We start from the raw sequence: 10384 nt of genomic DNA on the forward strand, positions 1-10384 counted from the left end.
GGTTTACTGCCATCTGCTGTGCAGCAGCGGTATAGTTTAAAAAAAAAAAAAAGCTGCTTGAAATTCACCTTCTAAGCCGGCCCGTAACTTCAAAGCACAACCTTTTTGCAAGTCTTTCTGAAATAACAACATCACCCGAATTTTCAATGAGAAGATGTTGTAACAGCCTACTCAAATATAGTTTTGAGAGCGTACAACTTGTCGCACGGCGTTTTGCATGAACAATGTTCATATCGGAGCTTCCCGCATTCATAATTCACGTTCCCACCGCTAAAACCAAACCACAGCAAAGAAGTCGTTCGAAGACTTTGCGCTGCAAACAAAACAAATTTGACTTCCGCAAAGAACAACGCGAGCTGGTGACGAGTGTCCTGTTAGGAAAGCGTCACTTCCGCTTTGCCTTTTGGATTTCTGGGACTCGTAGTTCAAAGTCCACCCTGCGCGGGTCCGCCGGTCGTCGCCACAAACTACAAGTTCCACAATTCCACCGGAGAGCGCGAAACCCGTCACGTTGGCGCTTTTTGTTATTGTTGCTCGGGGTCGTGGAGCGAAGCTACCCGAGCAGGAGAAGGGACAGGGCGCCCTGTTCCTGTTTCTGTTCCCGTCTTGGCTTGTTTTGGACAAGAGTAAGTTGCCCGCATTGAGAGGGGGAAGGCGGTCAAAAGTGAGCAACTTGGCGAACACACGCCGAGAAGTGCGCACGTTCGCTTTAGTGTCCGCGATGTTTGTTTTTGCTTGCCACGCGCGTCAAACTGAATACCAAAGCTTCGAAGTTGACCTTTGTGGTTGTTGTGGTTGTGAACACACGCGAGTTAGCACGTGTTGTCGGGCCTCCCCGTTCTTGCTCCTGTGGAAACACGCCGACATGCACAAAGTGACCAATCCGTCATCGATGCCATCGAGGACATCAAATGTGGGGCAAGTTTGAGCTCCACGTGCTGAATTTGTTCAAAAAAAAAAAAGCCCTGCCTGCTGTGTTTTTCTCGTACTTGGCAAAATGAAAGTTTTTCTGATACTCAGGGGAACGCCGCTTATCCTCACTATCCCAGCTGTCATCGGGCAGGCGGCGGGCTACACCCTGAACCGGCCGCCGGACCAATCGCCGGGCACAGCAGTCGCAGTCACAATCGCACCGACGGGGCAATTTGGAGTGTCCAATCACTGCATGGTTTTTTTTTGTGATGTGGGAGGAAGAAAAGCCACACAGGCACGGGGAGGACATCCAAACCCCACACGGGATTGATCCCGGGTCCTCAGAACTGCGAGGCAGACGCTTTACAGCTGACTGTTCGGGACGTTAATAGATTGTGAAAAATTGCCACGGACTTTGAGAGCCAAACGAAAAGTCCTTGCGGAGGTTTGACGTCGACGTCTCCACCCGACACCTCCTGGCGCGAGAGTTGAATGGCTCGGAAGTCTCGACATGACTGAAATAGCCCCGGTGTCACGTGGCCGAGACCCCCCCCCCCGGTCGAGGGGCTCCGACAACACAGCAACGCAGCCCGTGTGTCCTTCTTGGGCCGACGAGTCAACTCCTCGACGGAGCTTTGGTGCCTTTGTTCCAAAACGTGGGCCTCAGCTACTTCCCCCAGAGCAGTGTGGACTGTCACTACGCGCTGAGCTCCCAGCACGACGTCTTCAAGGTACTGTCCGGCCGCACGTTGCCACAACATCGCGGTACTCCACCCCCCCGGACCCCCACGTCTGCTCCTTGATGCTCATCGGTGACCGACTCGCGCACGTTCGTGTGGGCGCTGGCCCCCGGCTGACTATCAAGCGCGAACGGATGCCCGCTGTTGTGTTCAATTTCAGGCTACTTGTGTTTGTTTCCTCTCCATCCAATCCCGTCGTTAGACGACATGATGCTTGCGCGCGTGAGTCAGGTCGGAAGAAGGCACGCGGACGACGACAAGCTCGGATAAACGTTGACTGTCGTCTGACAATATCTTCATAACCTCGATGAACGGCACACTGGGGCAAAATATGCAGTCCAGCACAAAATAAAAATTGGCCATTGTCAGGTTTGAAGCAGGTGACACATTCATTCATTCATCTTCCCTTCCGCTCATCCTCATCTGGGATCCGTGTGAAAGGTGCAGTCCACGTGGACGCCGTGAGAAACTGCTGCTATACTTAACAGTGCCCATTGTTTTAGTGATACTTAAAGTCTTTGTAAAGGCATTTTTGTGATGCCACTCTTTTATTGGCTCATTATCTATCAATTTTCTGAGCCGCTTATCCTCACGAGGGTCGCAGCAGCGCCGGAGCCCATCCCAGCCATCAACGGGCAGGAGGCGCCAATACTCGCAGGAAACATTGACGCAAACGAGCATTTGCACCAAAAGTCTCCCAACGATGTGGGAGGAGAGCCGCGTGCCTACCCGGAGGAAAAACCACACAGCCACCGTGCCGCCCTTGTTGAACACATGCAGGCGAAATGAGGGAATGGGTCTACGCGTTCAGCCCAGGCCTGCGTGCACTTTTTTGCCCCAAGATCTACTTTTCAAGCAGCCAGTCTCTCGCTACCTTTCTACGAAGGGGGCGGTGACGCGTAAGAAGAGGCCAGGATTGGTCAAACGCAATGTCAATCAATGTCCCCGCGCGACAGACCCTTTGATGAAAAGATGGCCGAAAGGCTGATGTCATCTTTTTTTAGGGGCACGCGGTTGAGATGGAGCGTAACGTTATCGCAGATCCCAATCGACGCGTTGGGCACGTGTGGCATCCACGCCTGTCGTTGAAAGCTTATTATTACCTATCGTCTGCGTGCTCCACGTATGCTGGACATTCTTTCACCTGCTGCTATTTTCCACTTTTTTGTTTTTTGTTTTCATTTCACAGCTCCCTAATGAGTGATGACTCGACTTGTGTACATGAGTAATGTTTGCTGCCCCCGGTGGTTGCAAACGATATTGGTGCCAAACTACCTTGATTTCTACTTTTTTTTTTTTTAAGCTACTTCACCGGAGCTCCCAAGTTCGAATCTTGTGTAGTATTTTTTTTTTTTTTTTTTTTTATAGGAAAGAGGCCTCCGTTAAAAGGGAAGTTTTGGCGATTTCCAATGCTGAGCGTGTGCGGGGTCACTCCTCCGTCGGCACACGACAACGAAAGCCGATGGAAAAACCGTATCATAAATTGTGCTGTCGGAAGGACGGTGACGATGCTCGTTTTGATCGTGTAAGAACACAGTGTCATCGTTTCCCGTAATAATGGAAATGTTCAATGGATGTATACATCATCCAGTACAGTTACCGCCATTCAAAACCTTCTGAGCCCATCTAGTAGAATACAATACATTTGCATATTTTTATATTATTTCTGAGTTTCATTCAGAATTGCACATCTTGTAAAGCGTTGCAAGACCAATTTTGTCGTCAATATTGAAAGATTGCGCAACTGAAATGCTGACGAGAGTTTTTGTGTTATTTTCCCGAATCATTCGGAATCTAACCCGTGTCCTTTTTCTCTCGCGGACCCCTTTGCAGCGTCCGAGAGTACGAATTTGTGGATGTGGACGCGAAAGGGGACGTTCGCTCCCGCAGCGGCAAATTCACATTCTGCGCCCCGACGCCCCCGCGGGACCTGCTGACCCTTGAGGAGGAGTCGCGCGGGGACGGCGAAGGCCCGAAGCGGAAGAGCCGTCAGACCGGCGATTCTCTTCTTCCTCTCGCCAGAACCGACTGCAGGAATGCTTGCGAGAGACGAAGAGAGGGAAGAGCTCCGGAGGGAGAGGCTCGCCCGGAGCGGACTTCGCCGTCGTCGACGGGTTGCGCCGAGAACTGAAGCGTAGCCGAGGAACGAGGGAGGAGACGGTGAGGAAGCTGACGGTATCGTCGCAGACTGCCCGCGGCTAATGACATCCGCGCTGTCTAAAGTTGTGCTTTTCTAAAATAAAAAAAAAGCAATCACGCAACCTCTTCGCGGATCAACTTAGGGGTGCGCTATCATTGAATCTGTTTGGAGTTTGCTGCGCTGTCTTACCGGGAGCGGTTCCTAATATTTTGCTCGCTCACTCTGTCGTATTGGCGGCTGTTCCTAATATTTTGCTCAATCACTGTCGTATTGGCAGCTGTTCCTAATATTGAGTTGAGCTCGGAGACTTCAAGTTGAATAAAACAACCGGTTGCCAGCAGGACGGGATCGTGCAGCGTGAACATCTGGTTGCCCGCGTCACGCGTAAACTGAGCCTCGTTCTCGTTGTAAGGGGCAAATATCGGATTGAAGATCTGAGCGCTTTACTGGTTTGATCGGTCTTAAAGTGGCGACGTCCTCTTGTACGTGCCCGCTTGAAACAAACCACGTGAACTGCAGCATTTTCTTTGACTTGAGTTTTGTTTTGCCTTCCTGCGGTCCCTTCGGAGGAAATGGCTTGAGGGGAACGTCTTGCTCAACAAAAACAAGCCTTATTGGAAACAAACTGCGACTTGAAGAACCGGAGGGAGATGTTTAAACCCTGACACGGAGCGCCCTGGAACGAGAGATGGAGCTGGAGAGGTTAGTCGCTCTTCCTAACTTTCCTCCAGAAACATAATTTCAAGAAGGCAACATTTTTTTTCCCCAAGTCCCGTGCGGATGGATGTGTACAGGATGAAAGAAAAAGCCCAAATGACGTGTTGTAGCACGTATGTAAGCTACCAGAAGGTGGCGCTCGTGAGGCAATTGCACTTTTCAATCTGTAAGCAGAAGAAGCTTCCATTGGCCCACGTGCTGCCTGCGCGGGGCCCGCGCGAGTCACACGACATTTGCAAATGTGCGCGTCGAGGGCAGCACGTTGTACGGCGACCACGTCTCATGCGGTGCCTCCTCTAAGACCTGCGATTGGGAAAATACGTGGCATTAAAAAGACAAAAAACGGCGAGCAAAGTCCGCGAATATGCCAGGTCGTGAACGGCTCACCGCAAATGGGCAGAGGCACACTTTATCTGTGTGCGATATTTTGTTTGTTTTGGTTTTTTTTTTTTGCTTTTGTTGGGGGCTTCGGGGACTCGCATCGATATTGCCGGGCTTTGTTTACGCATTCAGAACAAAAGTTTTGAAAAGTCGAAACTGTCGGCTGAAAGCTGCAGAATGGCAGAAAAATGGGAGGAAATGAAATCCCACTGCAGGGACGACCGAGATCAGAATCAGAATCGGAACCGGCTTTGTTGGGATCTGTTCCCACGCCGGCGACATAACTCGGATTTCACCGTCAGTCCAAATTGACGATGACCGCCGGCGATTGGCTTCAGCGTTCCCGTGACCCTTGTGAGGATAAGCTTGGCACAGAAATGGATAGGTGTTGGTAGTTGATATAAAACAAACCAACTAAAATACATTAAAATAAGAAATGTGAAATCAAATGGCGAAGAACGAAGGGAGGCTGCATGCATGAGCTCAGCTTTTGAGAAGAAAACAAGCGCGCGTACGTCGTCGTCGTCGCCCTCGCTAGCGCTAAATTCGCCTTTCTGCCCTTTCAAAGTTAGGAAAATATGCCGTGGCTTTTCCCTCCGTGAACGTTGGGCTGATATGAGGCCTACGTCGATTCGGATCCTCCGTCCATAACGGAAGTCATCTTTCATCAGTCATCTCGGCAACGGTGGTAGAACGTCGCTTGGGTTTGTTTTTCTTCACAGAAAAAGTTGCTTCGCGATCCCTCAGGGCGCCAAACCCTTCACGTGCACTAAATATACGTCATATGTCCTAAATCATACTCATCACGCTCATCCCACCGAAACACTTTTCTTTTTGGTGATATTAAGCTTTGTTTCCACGGTCGTTGCTTTCCGCAAGAGAAAACTGAACTTTGAACCACAGTCCGCGGTTTGCATGCTCCTCCGACTGCGGCACTCGGCGCACGCACAGGAAATTCTTCTTTCCCTTTCGGCTTGTCCCGTTAGGGGTCGCGTCGGCGTGCACGAGAAATGCGCCCACGTCAAGTTGCAAAATGAAGATCTGAGCATTTGTTTCATGTTTAGGTCCAACGGAGTGAAGCTCGCCGGGAGCTGAAGGCCACGCTGAGGGTTGCCCGGAAGGAGAAGGAGGAAGAGGAGGAGGAGGAGGTGGAGAAGGAGCGACTGCTTTCCCGGAAAAAGGTCTCGCACTCGTTGTATATCCTTAACGCTGCGTTTATGTTCTCTTTGGAATCAGCTGATAAGCTCCAGAGGCCACTTAACGGCTCGTATGGATTAGCAAATAAATAGCGGCTGTTTTTGCCCCTTCTTAAGACGAGTACTCCCATTAAACTGCGACTTCCTTCGACTGCCGCCATTAGCAGCTCGCAATTTAGCTCGGGCAACGTTTCGGAGCGCTCTAAAGTTCCACGTAGCGACCTGAATCCGCGAGCATATTCGTCCCCGAGTTGGGCATCTTTGGTCCATTGTTGTCTTTTGAGCCGTTATTGTGCAATATAAAGCCTTTACGGCACCATATAAATCCGTCAGCGCCGCTAAATGCCCGCCGTTTTTGCTCGGCCCGCCGACAAAACGGTGCCAACGTCGTCCAAAGTGCCAGTCCGCTTTTGCCACGGCACGTCGTAAATCTCTCAGGTGGAACGATGTTTGACGTCGAGGAGTCGTCGTAAAGTGCGTGTTTACCTAACGGCGGCGTATTGCGTGGCGTGCGTGTCCACTTTATGTGGCAGCCGTACGGCGGTTATGAGCGCGCTCGCTACTGAAGCCGTGATTATGGAAGGCCCGTCCCGCTGCGCCTCTCCCGCCGCAGGACTTGATGGACTACATCTGTCAGTTGGAGCAAAAGACGGGAACGGCGGCAGCCGCCGCCGCTTCCACAGGTGACTGAAGCCGCGCATTAATCTGCCCGCCGCCCTCGCAGATGGGAACCGTCAACGCCGTGCCTTTCATTGGGCCGCCAGACTAAATAGCCCTCAGAATGCGCCGCCAGCGCCCGCCCTGACGGTCTGCTCCGGCGTTCCTGTCGTCCGGCCCGGCGCTTCCGCCCTCCCCGCGGGAGACGGAGGGGAGTCTCGTGCTGATCAGCCAGCCGGCCTCCCCCTCCTCGGATTCGGTGAGACCCGAAAGCCCGACGCTCGGCATGCTTTTGTCTTGACCGCGTGTTCGCGTCTGCGTTTTGTAGGAGGAAGAACCCGATCCGCTGAAATGCGCACGCCCGGACGCGGTCCCAAGGTGAAAGAAACATTCTGCCCAAGCGGGAAGCCAAATGAGGTGTCGTGCCGCAACCTATTCACATTCAATTTCACACTTGCTGAATTAACGGCGCCTATGTAAGGCCACTTCGCCACTTGGCCACTTGGCTTTGAGCACCTCCCGAAAAGTAAAAAAGGAACAACAAGACACAAATAAATTGAAAATTGTTATGTAGTTGTTCATCTACATGACGCCCTAGATGGGAATACATCGAGGAAATCTTATTTTGTCTTTAGGCCGAGGCAGCGCGTCATCCCGGCAAACTGGCAGGAATACACGGAAAAGAAAAGAAATTTGCTGCGATTGATGCGGAATCGACTTTTTGCAGCAGCTCTCGGTGGGGAGATCTTGAAGGTGCAGCAAAATGGCGACAGGAACACACAAACGTGACCCCGATGAAACGGAGGCTTGTATGTACACAAGGGGGGGGGGGGGGGGGGGGGGCTTATGAATTGAGAAAAAGATGAGTCATCTCGTGAGACTTTAGAGAGTTTTTCGCAACCTTCCTTAAAAGGCTCAAACTCTGCTTCTGTGTAATTTTTACAGTCAAGAATGCAATGCGTTTTATTTATGGAGTGGGCGCTTAACACACAGGACCTATGAAAAATCCACACACCCCCTTAGAATGCCTGGATTTGGCCGGGGGGGGGGAGTCCAATGTAAATGATTTCAAACCATTTTGTACACGTGACAACAATTTCCCATCTTCTACGTCAGGTAACAAAACAGACAGAGGGAGGAAAAAACATTTGGGAACGTCCCAAACAGGTGGCAAAATTGGAGCCCTCATTCCAAAAGGCAGCTTTGGCGCTACCAAATACGGATGAGCGACAGATGAGCAGTGAAGCGGGGGCGGGGACATCAGGCTTTACTTTGCTTTTCCTCCGACGGAGCTGGGGCGGCGGAAACCAGGAACCCTTCCAAATAGCAGTCGGCGTTGCCACAAAACCTGCAGAATCTCACAAGAAAACAACAAAAATGTCAGGAAAAGGCGACCGGAACATCCGAGCTTTAAATTGTGGCGGATGCCTGCCGGCTTTGAATTGGATTGTTTGATTCAAAAAGCAGCCACGTAGTCTCATATGGGGGTGATCCCAACTGTGAGTTTTTTGGTTTTTTTTTACGTGCCAAACGCCTCCAGTTGAGCTGTACTGACCCACGTTAACTGTCAGGGGTGTGTAGACTTTTCTTCGCCCTTTGTCCGCTGTCATTCCTCCTCGCTGCTGCTCTATTTGATTTTGGTCCTTTTGTGACGATTTAGGGCTTGTGGACCCCCCAAGCAGGAACGCGTCCGGCCCACTTCGCGGTCAGACATTCCACACGTGAAACTATTGCAAAGGTATTGAAATGAAGATTTCCTTTGACGAGGCCTCCAAATATGACTTGGGCTGATTTCAACATGAGCAATGCGTCAAATTTGATGACTTGATTTGTGCGTCCGAGCGAAAGAAACGCCGCCAAGTAATTAGCGAAGCCGGCCGGCGGGAAGACGGCGCCCAGTCAAAAGTAACATCTTTCTCCCTGAAATATTGTGTGCAAAAAGAAGAAAGCATCCCAAAATGGCGGAATGAAGTGCCTCCGCTAAATTGGACCTCACACACACGCGAGAAAGTCGGGGGAGAATTGCGATGTCACTAATGCACACGGACAAAACGGCGGCAATTATTTATGGTGACAGGGTGAGTATGGCCGGAAGATGAAAGTTTTGAATATGTGCTCGTAAAAGAAGTTGGGTCGACGCGGGAGGACGAGGGGACGGCGGATAAGTTGACAGCAGGCCGTAGCAATGATTTAGCCGCGGGGGTGTCGCGCTGTCACGGGCCAATTTTCAGCCTCATTAAAGTCTTCGCTTCTCCTCTCAGACACTCCCCTCATCTAACCTTTTGCAGCCACATTTCGCTCACTTGTGCTCGCTCCGCTCTGCTCTGCGCCGCCCCCCCCCCCCCTTCCCCTTTCCCACCAGTGAGCTCTCCGACACATCGCTATGGTAACCGAGTGGAGTGGACGTCGCGCACGTGAGGAGAAGCCCGTCCACCCACCCCCGCCCCCACCCCACGTTTGTACGCAATCGTCCTCATTTCAACCCTTCGTTGTGACAAGAAAAGGCAAAAAAAAGAAAAATCCCCAAACGTTGGACGCCGGGCCGGGCGTCCAACACCCACCCGCGGATGTTGCGACGTTTGCGATTGGGAGCCACGCCCGCCACCGTCACGACGATGCCGAAAGCGTCGAGCTTCCGTCCGCCGAGACGACGTGTTCCAAATTCCAAAAGTCGTCAAAGTTTGTATTGCTAATATTCAAAGTTTGAAGCCGCTCAAAGGGAGGTTTTAATATCATCTTCCGCTCTGAATTCATTCCCGCAGCTCCAAATTTGGCCGTGAATAATTAAAGAGATGAAAGAAAATCTTCTTTCTCGATGGCGACATCATCACATGCTGTCAGCGTGTTCCCCGAGGCGTGCGGCGAGATAGCGCCCAGTAAAATATGTTTTTCATCAATCCTGCATGCATTTTGCATTTGTCGTGAAAAGTGTCATCGTGCTGCAATTAAGCCAAATGGAGACGATTTCAAAGAAACCTTCATGCTTATTAATGGACATTTTTTTTTTTTTTTCCTAGATGAAGGTTTTGGGGGATATTTTTATGAAGTTATTCCGATGATTCATCGCTGCACTCCTTTCATTGTTGGGAATTCAGTTGATTGTGTGGAATTGAACGCAGTTGAGGCAAATTTGAGCGCACTTCTTGGCTGCAACCAGCAGAGGTGCCGCTCATCCTCACGAGGGCCGGGCCCTCAACATGCTTGCCAGCCAGCAAAACGAACCAACAATTCGCATTTGGGGGGGGTCGCGCGCCGTCGGGATTCGAACCCCGGTCCCTTTAACCCGCTCCACCCGACGCGGAGTTCAGAACATTCACAGACCGGGAGCCACAGGCCCCCTCCCTAATGACGTCTTGTGTTCCATATACAGTATGAATTTTGTTTTCTGTGATTATTTTCCAGCACTTGTTTTGAAATAAGAAGGGAAGAGCGAGGAGCGAGCGTTTGTTGATTGGAATGTTGACTCGTCTCCTGCGGGACGTTTGAGGCCTTTCGGGTGGTCCAAAGTCGTCGTCCACGCGTTTGGGACGTTGCGGTCTCGCAATAAAGCTCCGACGGTTCCGGTTTGTTTACGCCGTGGATTTTGTTTTGTCTGGTCCACGTTTGGGCTTTTGGGGTTGTTATGTAATAAAAGGCTCGAC

At 51.1% G+C, this 10384-nt stretch overlaps 1 long non-coding RNA gene across 8 annotated transcripts; it reads left to right on the forward strand.

Annotated features, from left to right (window-relative positions):
• Nucleotides 1–488: 488 nt before the first annotated feature.
• LOC133493670 (uncharacterized) lies at nucleotides 489–10384 on the forward strand. 8 transcript variants are annotated; one of them, XR_009793104.1, is made up of 6 exons: nucleotides 496–626; nucleotides 1021–1643; nucleotides 3486–4494; nucleotides 5955–6071; nucleotides 6811–7002; nucleotides 7072–7342. It is a non-coding gene; the product is annotated as an uncharacterized LOC133493670 (long non-coding RNA). The 8 variants fall into 8 exon arrangements; XR_009793103.1 differs by lacking the exon at nucleotides 1021–1643 and adding an exon at nucleotides 3021–3177 and having other exon boundaries at nucleotides 497–626; nucleotides 7072–7327; XR_009793101.1 differs by adding an exon at nucleotides 3021–3177 and having other exon boundaries at nucleotides 512–1643; nucleotides 7072–7327.

The sequence above is a fragment of the Syngnathoides biaculeatus genome, chromosome 2 (genome assembly GCF_019802595.1).
Source record: "Syngnathoides biaculeatus isolate LvHL_M chromosome 2, ASM1980259v1, whole genome shotgun sequence".
NCBI lineage: Eukaryota > Metazoa > Chordata > Actinopteri > Syngnathiformes > Syngnathidae > Syngnathoides > Syngnathoides biaculeatus.